The following is a 16,454-nucleotide window of genomic DNA, read 5'->3' as shown; positions in this document are numbered from 1 at the left end:
TCTGCTTCATTCAGTTCAGTAAGTGCTTTCTTATGGTGGCTCCAGTTGTTCAACGGAGTGTATCAGAGATTAGAGAGAATGTCTTTCTGAATTTATCACCTCCTTTTTTCTGGTTATAAAAACTGGTTATAAAAAGATAATTACCTCTCTCTTGCTATAGATCCAGAGAGAAAAAGATCTCTTTCCAAATGTGAGAAAATATGAAGTGAAAACCTACAAAAATGGAATGGCTTTACGAAGAAAATTAAGAAGAATGCCTTAGAATTAATCAAATCCCAACAGTTTGTATTTAAAGCAGGGGTCCTCAAACTTTTTAAACAGGGGGCCGGCACAGGGATGAAGTGGCAGGCAGTCATCTGTGGCTGCTTGGTTTCCCCCCCCAACCCCCAGCGGGGGGGTTCTGTAAATACCAGGGCCGGATTGAGGACCCTGGGGGGCTGTATCCTGCCCACGGGCCGTAGTTTGAGGACCCCTGATTTAAAGTATGTTATAGCAAGCAAAATATAATGAGTCTGGTAACAAGAGTACAGTAGTGCAAACTTCAGAATCGTAGTTTCAAAGCCCAAACTTATTCGGGCACCCTGAACACTCGACAGAGGAGGAAAAAAACCCAGTAGTAAATCATAAAGCAAATTGCCCAAAGATTATGTGAGATTTTAATCTAAATGTTTCTTCTGTGTGAACCGAAAAAGCTGTATGAGTAATGTGCAACTGCTACATTTGAGAAAATCTCGTATCTTGCTGAAACAAAAAAAAGGTTTAACGTGCTGTGAAAGCCAAAAATCATAGAATCATGGAATAGTGTGGGTTGGAAGGGACCTTAAAGATCATCTAGTTCCAACTCCCCTGCCATGGGCCCTGTCCAGCCTGGCCTTGATCACTGCCAGGGATGGGGCACCCACAGCTGCTCTGGGCAGCCTGTGCCAGTGCCTCATCACCCTCATAGTGAAGAAAATTATTAAGAAAATATCTGTTAAGAGTTTGTTTATGTTTATCCCTTGAATTTAAGTAATTCCTTAAGGGTTTTTATAACTTTGACTTGAGGTTTTCCAACAGAGGGTGAAGGAACTGTTCCTGCGTTTCTTTCAAGAGCTCTGAAGCAATTTTATAGCTGTAGAAAGAATCATTCCACCACATCAAATTATTAAGTATTTAATATTATAAATTCTTATGTTAAATAAAACATAAGTTTATAAGAGCTTAGCCTGGAAGCCTTGTGTATATGAGCAGTTATACTCATGTTAAATAGTCTCTAGCAGTTTCCTGATTAGAGACTAACTGGGTACTTTTTTTTTAATAAACTAGTGAGAATACATACACCTTATGGTAACTATCACAATTCTCAAGGGACAAAGATTTTCAGATTACTTTTGGCACTTTCACTACCACACGTATTGTCTTTGCAGGCAGTTTTGATTTGCATATTGTCACTTCTTTCTTTTTGTTTTAGAATGCAAAACACTTTCAGTGAAACCAGAAATATTTTTTCAAGGATTAATCACAGATTAATTTCTAAGCCAATGCATTTAAATGCTATCCCCTTAGTGACTGTGTGCAGTGCCAGTGGTGTTTATTGACTGATTAATCACCAGATTTATTTTTCCTGTTTTACCATCTTCTCATTTTTCTTCATCTTTTCTGTACAGACATTACAGGTTGTTGGAAGAGGGATTAATTGCTATGAAATGTTTTAGCTGTTGCTAAACAACATGTTGTTCTTCAGAGCATCCTCTGAAGAAGTAGTGCTCACAAGTCAGTAAATGCCTCTGTCTTATCGTCCCAGGCTGAGGTTTTTAAGGATGGAAGTGAAATGAAAAACTGCAAGTGCAGAAATTACATTGCAGGGTGAGACTGGTTCAAAACTAAAGCTAACTTCTGTGGCTAAGCAGGAGGACTGGGGCAAAGTTGGGCAAACAAACTGGATTTCTCAGCAAGAGGATGGGGATGTGTGGAGGGTGATAACATAAATACTCAATAAAGCTGCAAGATGTTACCTGTTAGATAAGTGTGCACACACACATATCTTGCCATGATGATGCATAAACCAGCAGATCAAATGAATACCATCGACCCTGAATAGAATGCGTGAGGAATCACAAGGTACAGTTCGTGTTACCTGGAACAAGCTGCTCCAAGTGTGACGGGGTGACGTAGTGCTGACCAATGACTTCTTATGGCCTCCCATCATCACTCCAGCTTTTTTCCTAAACACAGACAGGAAATGAGACAGCCTCTTCTTACATGTCCAGAATAATATTAACTATCTCATTAGAGCCATCATCGTGCTGGGTATCTTGATTGTCAGTTTCAGAAAAGATGTCAAGCCCTTGCTGTGAAGGTAGATTTGCCCTCTTATGCATCATTGTCTCTGAAGTACACATTCCGGTACAATAGAAATAAAAAGAGCATTTCTATTCCCTGGCTGTGTTGCATATTTTCCAACATTGTGATTTAACCCCAGCTGGCATCTAAGCACCACGCAGCCACTCGCTTACCCTGGCCCCCAATACCCCTCCACCCCGGTGGGATGGGGAGAAGAATTGGAAATAAGGTAAAACCCACAGGTTGAGATAAGAACTGTTTAATAATTGAAATACCAGAAATATTATAATAGTAAGTTTATAACAATAATTGTAATGAAAAGGCAGGCAACACAGAAGAGAGAAATAAACCCCAAGAAAGACAAGTGATGCACAATAGAATTGCTCACCACCCGCTGACCGATGCCCAGCCAGGCCCCCAGCAGTGATCGGCACCTCCTGACCAGCTCCCCCCAGTTTATATACTGAGCGTGATGTTCTTGGTATGGAATATCCCTTGGCTGTTTCAGGTCAGCTGTCCTGGCTCTGCTCCCTCTCAGCGGCACAGCATGGGAAACCTGGAAAGCCCTTGACTTAGTGTAAGTACCACTTAGCAACAGCTAAAACATCAGTGTGTTATCAACATTGTTCTCATACTAAATCCAAAATACAGCACCGCACCAGCTTCTTGGAAGAAAACTAACTCTATCCCAGCTGAAACCAGGACATCCATGTATAGGAGACATTTCTCAGAGCTGCTACTTGTTTCTTTGAAGACCACTGTATTCACTTGAAAAAGTGTTTTTTGATTCCTGAGCAATACGAAGTATTGAAGCCCTTCTAAAGGACCTCTGATGTGTTACTTGTTTAGTCATTTGAGGAAAACACCACATTTGTTGACTTTGAGATCCCTCAGAAGATTAAGCAGCCTTTGCTGACCTTGTGGTTTATTTCATGGCTAGGTTTTATATTGACACATGACTCAACTACCTGAGGAGTTACTAATACTAATAAGGATGAAGTCTGGTGCATCATACTGAGGAGGGAATTAACAAGTTACAGCAGAAATTGTCACTAAATCCATTTTTGTTTATTAGTGAAACAGAAAGAGTAAGAAATAAAAATAAATTAGATAAAGTGTGAAATAACCTGTTGAAGGCAGTAAGAAAAATGAATATAACGAGAATGTGAGCAAACATTCAGCAGTACACAATTTCCAGCTCAAATAAAATTACTTATTTGGCCTTTCTAGCCTCCATTTCTTCCTACACATTCTGTCCTTCTAGAATTTAAGTTTAGAAACTGCTCACAGTGGCCTATCACCTGGATGATTTAATGGAAGTGTTGTCACTTTCATAGACAAAGGGGGAAGGTAAATCAATGTCATGAGCCTTATTCTCAGCTACAACCTGCGTCTGAGCCTTCTCTAGGTAAATGGGGGGCAAGCAGAAACAAACAAAAAAACCCCAAACCAAGAAGTTGTTATTTGTAGGCTCAAGACTGAAAAGGCTTGAGGAAAGACTGCAGACAAGGGAAACTGTTTGAAGATGCCTTGCTTTTCTGATGATATTCTAATAGAAGGGCTCAGCCTGTATTTGTTGAATAAACTTTGAAAGAAACTATGTTACCGATTCCTCTTTTTATGAGCGTCTATATTATCAAAAACACTCTGTACAGCCTATGAGGATTTCAAATCAGATTAGGTCTTGGTGTTTTTCCATCAATTCTAATTACATGTATTTTCTTAAAAGGCCCATTGCCAAGTGCTCCATAGCACTACATCACGGGGTTGTATCATCACTGTTTCAGTCAAGTTTTATTCCACTGATTTCAGCAGACTATTAACAGCCTAAAACTAGAATATTGACTACACACAACAATCATACGGTTTTCTACTGTAAGCATTTTAACCTCTTCCATTTCCCCCACTCGGCACCCTACCCTACCTCACCCCTGGCTCACTCTCATCTAGCTTCATGTCAAAGACTATCAATCTCAATTCTTCCCATGCATTTCAACCATTTCCATTTTAACTTGTTTACACATCCTTTGAGTTTGTATGTATTTTTCTGCCTTTCTATGCTTGCTAAGAACCATATTGGCTCAATTTTAATAGATGAATCTTTACTGCAGTCAATTCTTTTTGTAGTCCCTTTTCCTTTCAGTAATTTTAATTCAAAACATGTCCCCTCTCTTCCCCACATTTAAACAAAAGGAAAGCCAAAGAAAACATTCACTAGGACTGAGAAAACAGTCCTGGAAGAGAATACAAGGGAATATTGAAAGGTGTTAAAATTGCTGCTGAGAAGGAAAAAAATGAACACACAACAGCAGAATATTTAAATGTGAGTATAAAAAATACAGGACCAGAAAGAGAATGTTATTTCTATTCTAAACCATTTTGTATGCTCTGTTAAAGGAACATGCTATTTCCCTCATTGTCATAGGAAGTATATGTTGAGTCCTGTACAGAAAAAAACCAAATTTAGGTGTTAAGTAGACAGCCTGCATTTGGTCAGCACAGCGAGAACACTAGAGAAATGGTGGACTGGAAGCAGCATGAACTTCAGAGTCTGCTAAATAAAAAAGCACTGTAACAGCATACATGAAGAGGCAGCAGCCACGCAAGAAAAGAATACCAGCTGATGGTCTGAATGTGCCAGTATGTTCTGGCTTTTGGCAGAACTTTAATTTTATTGCAGGAGTATTTTGACTTCTACAGTTCATGCAAGTAAATGGTACATACCAGGCAGTGTCTGGAACTGTGCTCAGAAGGCAGGGCAGAAGAGTGACATGTTGTCATGACACTATAAAATGCTAGTGCCATGGAAATCCCTATTCTTAATGTTGTAAATGTAGACTTGAAGGAAGCAGAAGGCAGTCACAAACATCAAAATAGATCTGTTTCCTCAGAGCATAAGTATGCAGTAACACAGAGGGCCCCCTGCCCAACAGCTTTGCTTGTTACTGGACTGCCAACATTTTGGAACAAACTATGTCCATCAGCTCTCAAAAGCAGTTGTTAGGGACCAATATCCTGAAAAATCACAGGACAAAGAAATGGACAAGGCAAGGAAACAGATCATGTGGTAAAGGTACAGTCTGAGGTAAGTGACCTCACCCTATGCTTACACATAACAAGTTAGCCCCTTGGTGTGATCTACCACTAGAAGCACTGATTTAATACAGTGTTGGAGCCACTGATGGCAAAGCTGAGTATTAACTCATTTATCTCAGCAACTTTGGTGCCAGACCTCAGGAAGTATCAATTTTCAACCTGGATTTATAGCCCTGAACCTTACCCACCCCATCTTCCCACGTTCAAAGTTAGCTCCAAATAAATCTTTAAAATCAAGAGGTAGCATGCTTAAAACAGCTACAATATGCAGCATTACACATTCCCACCCTAAAACACAGGTGAGCCAAGATTAATCCTCTTCTCCTTGCCAAGTTTCCAAGATAATTTTCTAGTCATCCTGGAGAAGGCTTAACAGTTAGATAATATACTACCATGCAGTGAGAAGCTACTATTGCTTCCTGTTGAGGCCATATCATATTGCAGGAGAAGGGTATTAATGCAGAGAAGACTCTTACGACATAGTTCCACTTCTACAGAGCATTTCTCCCTGTCCTAGCCATGTGGTGAATAGCATCTTACCTTAGAAACCCCGACGCCAGAGCAGAAGCAGCCCGCGCTGCACTAGAACTCTTACAGCAGCTCTCTCTGAATGCACTGAGGCAGTGCTGAATGAAGAACTAAAGAGCTGGCACATTTCCCAACCATCTCTTACATCATCTGCCCAAAAATGGTGCTTAGAGACAAGACGCAATTTACACCGTTATTTTAGGACTTACGATATGCAGGTAGAAGGTGCTACAATATGCAGGTAGAAGGTGCCACAGGTTGTGAGAAAAACCCACTTGAAATAAAAGACTTGTCACACAGATGCAGTAGGGAAAGAGCACTGTAGATCACAAAACAAAACATGGTGAAATTTCAGCACTCAAAATCATTCCTCTAAAAGACAGAAGGAACAAAAGCCGAGTTCATTTGTAGTGCGGCATCACAACCAATGCTCTGATGTCATGAAAAGCAGGTCCCTCCCACCACGGGATGAGATACAACATACCCATTGCCAACCAATTTCATTGTTGAGGAAGTGGAATTGTCCCACATGTTTACTCGTAGGTGTACTGACAAGAGCTGTGTACTGAACATCAGCTGCCAAGGCAAGTTTGTGGAGACAACTAAAGAACGATGCCAGCGCTCCAGGAGAGCAGCCCAAGAGGCTGTAACAGTGATAGTGGCTCACAGCATCACGGTAACAAGGACCTATGGGTTTCTTTTTTCCTTACGAGTGCCCAAGAACCATCAGCATCATAACTGTTCTTCAGCATAACGGGGGGAACTCTGAAGGGCTCACCATAATAAGCTTTACTATAAAGAACAGCACCAGGCAGAATCTGCACCCATGTAATTTCATGTGGAGCATTCAAACGAGCAGCTGCTCCTACTCTCCACACTACTGCCTACCACGGAAACGCGCTGCCGCTTTATTTACCTCACCCCTTTCCCCCTCAGCTCTGACATAGTTTCTGCATTTCAATACAGAAATGCCTGTTGGGATTGAGCAGAACAGAGCCTGCATTTATTTCTTTCAGGCAGCTCCTGGGCTTCTCTGCAGAAGAGAAAGGCACCAGAACTTAAAAGATAGCAGAAACCGCTGCTTCACTGCCACGGGCACCACAGCTTACCGAGTTTCTTCTCCTAGCACAGCCCTCCAAGGCCTTCCTCCCAGATCTGTGTCCAAGTCAGCCCTTTCCAAGGTATGCTACCTGTCACCAGCCTCCCCAGCCATTCCCTCTGATGGAAGGAAAGCACGCGGTACCCTGGCAAAGACTTCTCCAGGTGCAGGCAAGTGTTATCACCCTCTGGCCTCCTGTTCTGCTCTCGGTGCCACGCGCCCATGCTGGCACACTCCCAGTGCTTGGTCCCGTTAATGACCACCACAGTCCCACCCACCAGGCAGCCTCCATTTTCTTACTCGGACAACCAGCTGAATCGCTACTTTCTTCTCACGCTTTCTACATTTCCACCTATCTTTTCAGACAGGTGGTGCGGATCCATTCCTTTCCCACATGCATCTGGTGCCCCTTGCTGGGTAGCAGTAAGAGCTTCTCCACAAGGGAAGGCAAGCCAGGAGCCAGCAGCAACTGCAGTGCGGGCAGCACCCTCACCAACCACAGCACGGTCTCACAGGGTGTAAGAGCAGCAGGCAGAGCCAGGTGCTGGCAACAGGCTCAGCCGACAGCCCTAGACAGGGAAGAGATGAGTCAGGCTTGGCACCCATCCAGAGAGCCCAGGCAGGATCAACAGGACACATGACCAAAATCAAGGTGATGACATTGGTCCCAGGATCAGCCAGGACACGAGGCTGGAGACAGGACTGGCAACAGGCACACCCCCAGCGTAACGCAGGCAAAGGCAAATCAGGGCTCTCCTAAGGCAGACCTGACAAGCTCTGTGTTTCTTCATGTAATAAAGTAAATTCACCAGAAGCTGGTTCAGATATCTGCTAACTTTGCTGATTACGGTGAAGTCAATCCTGATTTAAATTATTATGACATGGGGTGACCGGCCCCATTTTCTTGTTCTCGTGCCTCAATGACTGCTATGCTGCTTTCATGTAAAGCATAATTTAACTTTCACTTACGCTTTAAAAATGCATTTATAGAAAAAAAGTGTAGAAAATGCAAGGAAAGAGACCAGCCCCAGAGGATGTAACAGCTGCAGACGAAGTGCCTCTAAGACTGTCTGATTGACTCTGAATGGTGGTCAGTGTGAATTCGCCTGAACTTGTGGGATCTGCTCCACCGTGGGTTTCACAGCCTGCTTGTTTCGGTGGCACCTCAAAGTCTCTAACTTCAAAATGTGAGTAAACACCTGTAAGACCTTAAAGAGCATTTTAGGTGAGGTGTCTCTGTCAAGGTGAGGGGGGAAATGGGAAGGTAGTCCTGGCTGGAGGCTGACCCACGTACTCAGCTCCCACTCTCCAGGAAGCCAAGCCAGCACATGGAGCGTTGGCACAAGGCTTCTCAGTGTATCTTGGTCTTTAGCAGTGCTTGGTCACCCTTAGCTTTCATAGGGTTTTCTGGTACGACCTCTCCAGACCTCTTCAGGAACATTCCTCTCCCTGAGCATTGCTCACCAGCACAGGCAGCCTTTGTGCCCACTGTACACCCGTGTCACAAGGTTAAAGAGGGACCAAGCAAAGTCTCCTTTCCCCTGCGGGTCTAAATTGCAAACCTATCGCTGAATGTCCTGGCAAGGAGACAAAGGACATCAGTCCCTGCATGGATCAGGTTCCCTTTCTTTGAAGCAAAATCCTGGGCTGATCCTCGTTGCCGCTCTACCTTCTGGTTTAAAATACCTGACCTTGTGAAACTTCACAGCTCTCCCTAGGCAGCCCCTCCTGTCCGCTGAAACACTTGCTGAGGTGTGCAGAGAACCAGGAAGTCCTGCCTGCCCCCACCTGTACCTGCGCTTGATCTGATGCCCCCTGGTACCGGCTTCCTCTAATTTTAGCCTTCTCCCACAGCTGGAGAACCTATTTGCTATGCACCTACAAGGACACACACGCTCGTTTTTCTCTCTCTGCAGGATCATCTGCAAGGGGGGCAGGGAGGAAAACACGCTGCCGGAATACTGAGCATTTTTTAAGTGATGGAGCAAACCCGGCGCTTCCCCACGGAAAACGCGCTGCCGTGCACCCGCGGGAGGCCGAGACGCTGCTCTCCTCGCTCAGCTGCAAGAAACCCTGGGTCGCTCGTGGGTGCCCTGACACCCACCGCCCCTACAGCCCACTCACCCAGCCCACCCACCCAGCCGTGCGGGGCTGGCCGGGGCGGGGGGGCGTCTTGTCCCTCCGCGCCCCTCCGGAGCGGCGGCAGCCGGCTGCTCCCGAAGCGGGGGCTCACTGGGGCGGGGGCAGCGCCCCAGGGGTACGAGCTGCCGCTGCTGCTTTCGCCGCGGCCCCGCGGCACGGACCGGCCGCCTGTCGCCCCCCGCCGCCGTTGCGTAACGCGGCCGGCCGAGCCAACGTCGGTCATAACTATTAACAGGCGCTCATAACGCCGGCTTTAATTACTCATCAGCGAGGGCAGCCGCCACACATAGCGCTGCCACCGCCGGGCGTGGGCTGCGTGACCGGGGTAGGGGGGCTCCCGCCCCGCGGATGCGGACCCCCCGCCCAGGTTTGGCGTTAACCCCAAGTAGCAGCACCCCAGGAGGAGTTTCGGGCGGGACAGGGGTGCGCGGGGGTGTCCCGAGGCCGCCAGCACCCCCCGCACTCGGCGGGGCACCGCGGGAGCCGCCGCCCACAGCCCCTCACTCACCGCGGGCGGGAGCGCTCGCTCGCGGGCTGGCGGCGGCTGGGGGTTACACCGCGCAGGCGAGGCCAGCGCCGTCATTGCCGTCAGGAGAAATTGCCTTTTTTTTTTTAATGATTATTGTTTTTTATTTTTTACCGTCCCACGGACCGCTCGAGGGGGCAAGGGGGTACCCCGTGCCTTCAACCGCCTTACCCTTACAGCCGGGAAATGGCTCCCGGCTCCCAGCCCCCGCCGCGCCCACCGCTGGGCCGGGCGGCTCGGTCGCGCTGCCAGGGTGGTGGGTGGGGGGAACAAGGGGGAAGCTGCCGGGGCGATGTGTGCGCGTTGTCTCCCCGCGCCGCCGCCATCCCCTCGCAGCGGCGGCACGTGGTGCCCTGGGGATGCGGGTCCTCAGACGCCCCCCCCTCCGCGTGGCTTCGCGAGGAGCTTTTTATAGCAGCACCGCCTGGCGCCCCGATGGGGGGTTTCTCGCCGCGCTCACGTTGCCGGGCGGGTGCGATGTTAAATAAAGGCGGGGGAGGTGGGGGAGGGAGTTCGGCGCGCGCCTAATTAGGAGACGGCGTTGCCCAGGAAAGCTAAAAATAGGCCCGGGCGCCGCAAACCGCCGCGCCGCAGGCGGCAGATCCCATCGATCCCCTTCGCGCCTCCGCGGCTGAATGGAGCGGCCGGGAAGATGAATGGGGGGACCTGAATGGGGCTGCCGCGCCTGGCGGGCGCCGCGGGGGGGCGCTGTGGTGCCGCGCCACCGCCGCCGTCGGGCGGCAGCTGGAGCCCCCGGCAGCGCACGTGCGGGCGCGGGGGCGGCTCGGTGTCACCTGGCGGCAGCGGTGGCGGCGGCGGCGGGCGGGGCGGGAGGCGCGGGGGGGAGGCTATAAAAGTGTCCCGCCGCGGCACATGCACACTTCGGGGAAACTTCCTCGCTGGAGTGGTAGTAGCCGTCGCCGCCACCCCGGGGGCTGCGCCCGCTGCCGCCAGCCCCGCTCCGCCCTCGGGCGGGCGGGCGGGCGGCCCCGCGGTGGAGGGCGGCTGCGGCCGGGACCCCCCGCCCCGCGGGAGGCAGCGCCGCGGGCCGTGCCCCGGGCGGCGGCGGCAGGATGAGGGTGAACGGGAGCGAGCTCAACAGCTCGGTCCTGCCGCGGGACCCGCCACCCGAGCGCCGCCCGCCCTGGGTGATCTCCACCTTGGCTGCCATCCTCATCTTCACCATCGTGGTGGACCTGCTGGGCAACCTGCTGGTCATCCTCTCCGTCTATCGCAATAAGAAGCTGCGGAACGCGGGTAAGGGGCGGCGGGGGGGCCGCCTGCGGTGGTGGTGGGGTGGTGGTGGCGCGGGGCCGTGGTGTCCCCCTCCCCTGCCCGGGTAACTTTGCCCGGGCGCGCTTTGCCTTCCCCCCAGCTGGGGTCACGGGCTGTGGCGGTGGCCGAGGGCTGCATCTCTCCGAGCGAGCCGGTGACCGAGCGGGTAAGGGTATTTTTAGCGCCCGCCACCGAATCGTGGTGCTATTTTTAGCTCCCGACGGTTCCCACCTCGCAAACGAGCGAGGCGAGGGAGTCTTGTTTAAGAATGAAATTCAGCCGTGGCGCTGGGGATGCTGCAGCGGCATACAGCGTGTGTCTGCTGGATGCTGTTATCCTCATGGATTTCCTTTGAGTTACAGAAAGGTCTCCAGTCACGGATACTATGGTTGGAGCTGCAAATCAAGCAAATAAAAACTTGCAGACATGGCAGGATTCAGGAAAAAAGACCCCAAACGAAAAAACCCAGAGAGTTGTTTCATTTTCTTTGTTTGCCTCCTGTTTGCTGCCCGGGTCTTTCGGCGATGGGAAACATCAGACAAAACAGATTTAGGCACGTTCTTAAAATAAATCTCTAATTTTGACAGGATAGAGTTTGTGATGGTCTGCTGAGTAAATCCTTCTTAGTTCGTGGATTATTGGTCAGACAGGCAGGAACTTCTTCAGATTCATTCTGCTTTATCATGACAGACCAGCTGCTGCGCACGTGTACCAAATCTGTGTACTCAAAACCCTGTGCATCTTTCATTGAAAAAAAAAAAAAGCGTGTGAAGAGACCAGCGTTGTTAATGAAAGCAGAATTTCACTCCGTGGCGACTGAGATGCTGCTTTTATTTCTTCCCCACCCCACTGCAACTGGCTGTCAGGTTCATTATTGTAAGTCCCCTGAGTTCGTTAGCTAGCAGTTTAAAATTCATCCAAGGGGGAACTTGAGCCCAGGCTTTACTATAAGCTAGCCTGATAAAGGGAGCTAGTGTTGGGCTCTGGCAATTGGTGGCATACTTAACTTGCAAAGGTTAAGTCAGGTAATTAAAATGGGTTGTATGTTTCACTTTCATTCAGCTATAGCGGAATGCCAATGCACAGGATCAGGACGAAGACTAACAGATTTTATGGTGTGGGTTTTTTTTTTTTTCCCTCTCTATGGCTCCCGCTGATGGCAATTCTAAAAGCTGTGTTCTCCTCTTGCTTTCATTGACAGAAATTCCATTCACTGAAGCTGGCAGGGTTACACGCTGCTGTACTGTCTGTTTCAGAGGAGGATCAGGCTCCCGAAGTCCAAGTCAGCACCTGACTAGCCTTGTTCCCTGGGAGGTTTTCAGGAGGGAGAAAGGGTGAAGATAGGCATGTTACTGGCGTAGCTCCAGGGGAAAGGGTGATATTCTCCTCCCCCTTAAACACTAAGTAGATACTTCAGCACTTTGGTGGGGGGTTTACAATACATACATGTCTGGTAATTAGTCCGAAATAACCATGGTGGCTGTTTTCTGGAAACAGAACTGAATCATTGGGCTCTATGCGTGTGCGTGTTATCTCCTGTAGATCTTGCGTAATCCCCCCGGAATCCTGACACGTGCTCGCTCTCGCAGCATTCCTTGTTCTTGGCTTTTCTGTCATAGTGGCTGGTGACTGTTGCCAGTTTGCTGCAGTTCTTAGCTTCTACAGCTAGGAGAACAGAGCGATCTTCTGAACAGTTCTAGACTGGAACGTGAACTAGATACTGCTTTACCCTCAGAAATAAGGATTAATGAAAACAAGTAGGTACTTGGTGCAGGATGGGAAATAGTTTATAGTCTGTTTGAGGAAAAAATAACAAGTTTTTGAAGTTTTACATTTTTTTTCTTCACAGTAAAGATTTTTATCTTTTAGTACATGGATAAAGTGAAACTTTGGAAAAAACATGCTTAATAAGCTTCAAAAATGTGTGCAAAGTGTTTTTGGCTAAGCCTGCAGAAACCTATGCACGGACATAACTTTACTTATATGAGCACCGCTGTTAAACTTGGCATTCATTTAAAACCAGGTTGCTCAGGTAAGTAAACTTATGATGAGGCATAACCATTTAGAAAACCCTGGCCTAATTGTAAGAGTATGAAGAAGAAAGCTTCCTAAGTTGTGTCTACACTAACTGAGATTATTCAGGAAGAGATTAAATTGAAAAATAATCTGATTTATGCATACAACTGATTTGTAACTTGCTAATTATAAAGACAGTTACAACTTTTTACAGAGCTGTAATAAGAAACTTCTGGTTTTACAACAACCTATATTAAGCCTTTTGCTGGCACATTTGTTGAGGAAAAAGGACACAGGATGAAAATTCTACTGGAAAAAGGTCAGGGAGGAACAGAAGATACCTCCTGAAGAAAATGTGTCACACTGAAGACTTTCTTCCTTCCTTCCTTGCAAGAGAGGACTAACAGAAATAAGGAGTATTTAACACTTTACCAAAAAGGTGGATTTGGTGGGGGAAAACATCTTGCATCTCTGTCCCACTCTCTATTATATAAATATTTTTGGAAGATAACTACAAATTGAACCTGTGGACTTACGGTTTAAAAAGTGCATTGGGGAATAGTAGGAAGGCCTAGAAAAACCTTCTCAACAAGTGGTGTAACCTTCCTGACAGTCAGAAGGTTAGTAAAAGACACTGATCAAATCAAAGCAGAGAAGTCAGTATCTCAAAGAAGTTTGTTTCAGCAAGCGAGGAGTGTCTGATACTCCAGACTCCTTCATAGTCACAAGCATGGCTTCAGTAGATGCTCTTCTAGACACAGAAGCTGATGATGCAACTGGTAGGATCCTCTTTTATTTAATGTACTTGACTTGTAATAAGTTTTATAGTTCTGGTCTGGTTATTTTTATGGTGTCTTTGTAATCTAACAGGCGCCTGATACCAATTCAGTCCTGATGGGAGCAGTGGCAATTTAATGCTGGCCCATGCAAAGACTGAACTTGGTTTATGATGTCTGTGATCTTTTAACTTTGAAATAAAGTTCAAGGGAAACATTCAAGGCATAAGGATTTTAATGCCTGTATTTTGATAGCACCTTCATGCAGCTTGAACTTTAAACTGATGCGCTTTTATGAATAATTTGGAAGGGAATGAGAACAGGTAATTTTAAAAAGAAGCTTGGTGTAAATCATCCCAATGTGTGTCATTTTCCATTGCTAATATTCGTAGATCAGAAATAAGGTCATTCAACAGTTCCACCCTGAAAAGATGAAATACCTAGACTTAGGGGAAGGTGGATTAAAGAACTACTAGTACTTTTTTGCAACAAGTGGGGGTTTTGCTTGAAACAATTGACATTGGATTAGAGTCTCAGAAAACTGAAGTGATGAAGTGATTTGTGTAATGTTACACACCAATTCAGTGATTGGTAGTATCCTTATGCCTTTGCTGTTACCCACAACAAGAAAAACAATGCATCAAGAACAAAGTGAGGGATCAGTTGTAAGTCTTTGACTGTGGAGGTTAGTTTACTGCTTGTCACGCTAAAATGTCAGTTAATGTGCACCTGTCATTTTGGGAATGGGTATTTGGGTACTTGGTGATTGCAGGACTGGACCATTCTTAAGGTCAATGAAGAAGGCTCTCTTGAGTGCTACTACCTCTTGCTCTTTTTCTTCCTTTTGAAAACTTTCTCTTGGCCTGGTGGGTTGCTTTTTCCTGGGTGCTCTATGTGCTGAGCTCCAAAGATGCCCTGACTACCCGTCCAGCAGACCCGTGTGTTGGAAGGGAGCCTTCAGCAGGCAAGAAGAGAGCCCCAGCAGTCTCACCCTCACTCTTCAGTGCCTGTCCTGTCTGCTAACACCGGACAGGAGTTGGGATAGCTCAGGGCTGGTGCCAAGCTGGTAACTAGCACCTGCCGCATCAGGGCAGAAAGCTGCATTCATCTGCTTCTTGCCTATCTCTCTTCTGTGCAAGATGCATTTGGGTTTTTGTACTTTTTCCCAGTTTCCCATGTCCTTGGCCCCCGTGTTTTGTTGCTACAACTCTTTGTTTTCCTTACTAGTGAGGAAGGCAGACAGGGAGCCTGGCATTGCAGAGGGCCTTAGAGCAGCGAGATACAGTTAACTTCACTAGGACTGCACACGTGCTTAAACTTAAGCATGTGTATGGGCTGCTTTTCTGAGTGACGCGGCAATGAAAAAGGGAAACCCCGATGCTCGCGTGCTAAATCTGCTGCAGCTGCATTAGGTCCGAACAGGTCCGTAAAGACAGCTTTGTGAGTGCTGAAAAGAATGATGAACTCGACAGTCATCTCTGACCAAAATCTGTCAGATGAGTGAAGTCGCTTATGAAAGAACTCAGGAATACAGCTACTTATGAGTATTGTTTTAAAAAAAATATTTGTTAAATATTACAGCCATTGCAGAATGGGGGGATGGAGTCTATCAGTAATCATTTTACTTCGGAGGCTTTTCAAACTGGCCCTGGGTTTTGGTTTGAGCAGTGTAAGAATCCAGTTGAAGAGTGTCTCTCTCTGCATTTTCCAGAATATAAATTTTAAATATAAGAATGGAATTATCTTTTGATAATCATATTGGAGATCTCATCAGCCTTGTCAGAATATGATTGTTCTTGATGATGTTTTGTTTTTTAGTTGTAAAATGATAATGTTAAGTGCTCTTTTGAAGATTGTTTTATCTGATAAATGAAACTCCTGTTGTGAATTCAGACTAACAGAATCATTGTTTTTGTCACAGGTGACCCTTGGACTTCTTTTTGTGCCCTGAGAGACAACGGGTAGCCCGACAAAGGTTTTGATTCAAGGGAGATAACTTGTAGAAGATCAAGGTGTAGCACAAATTCAGGGTTCTGATGAAAACTGAGATGTTGATGGCAATGAACATTGTTTCAGACATGAATAACTTCCAGTATTAAAAATGGTAAGCCGTCTGGGAGAAGGGAAAATGTCTAGTGGAGATGCTGAACATTGCTAATTGTTGAACAGAAATGAACATAAAAATACAGTTTAAATAAAGCTGTTCCTCAGACTGGTTTTGATTGAATATTTTACTGAATGAAAGGTTTACTTCAGAAACCTGCTGAAATGGTACTGTGCTGTCAGTGACCAAAGGTAGGGATGAGTATTTCAAATCATTAATAGTCTGTTCTTACTAATATGTCTGTCAAACTTAGCTATTTACTCTTTCTGCAAGGTTCTGATGCTTTTAGAGACACTGCTTTTTCTGGTTTGCTGCTGCCAGCAGACAATCGTAGTGACATGCTATACTATTTGCTGTGTCTTTTAGGTTATATTTTTTGAGGGTTGCTTTTTCTCATTTAGTTTTTATCTATAATTTTTTCATTAGCAATTTCTGATCTGCTTTTCTATTTCTTTTTACACTATCCATTTTTCTGTCTTGTTATGTTAGAAAGACATGAAATATCTATCTTATAAGACATCATCGGCAAGTCTAGTTTAGTGACAGAAAATGCCACCAACAATAGGCATC

The 16,454-nt window shown here is 46.3% G+C and overlaps 1 protein-coding gene across 1 annotated transcript in view; it reads left to right on the top strand.

Annotated features, from left to right (window-relative positions):
* The first annotated feature begins 10,502 nt into the window (after positions 1-10,502).
* MTNR1A (melatonin receptor 1A) overlaps positions 10,503-16,454 on the top strand; it is a 56,925-nt gene continuing 50,973 nt past the window's right edge. The window contains exons 1-2 of the mRNA XM_056326507.1: positions 10,503-10,970; positions 15,702-15,884. The gene's annotated coding sequence lies outside the window, so the exon portion shown is untranslated. The remainder of the gene's footprint in view (positions 10,971-15,701; positions 15,885-16,454) is intronic.

This window comes from Falco biarmicus, chromosome 1 (genome assembly GCF_023638135.1).
Source record: "Falco biarmicus isolate bFalBia1 chromosome 1, bFalBia1.pri, whole genome shotgun sequence".
Taxonomy (NCBI): Eukaryota; Metazoa; Chordata; class Aves; order Falconiformes; family Falconidae; genus Falco; species Falco biarmicus.
Note: the sequence above shows the minus strand (reverse complement) of the source record. Positions and strands in the feature narration are given on the sequence as shown.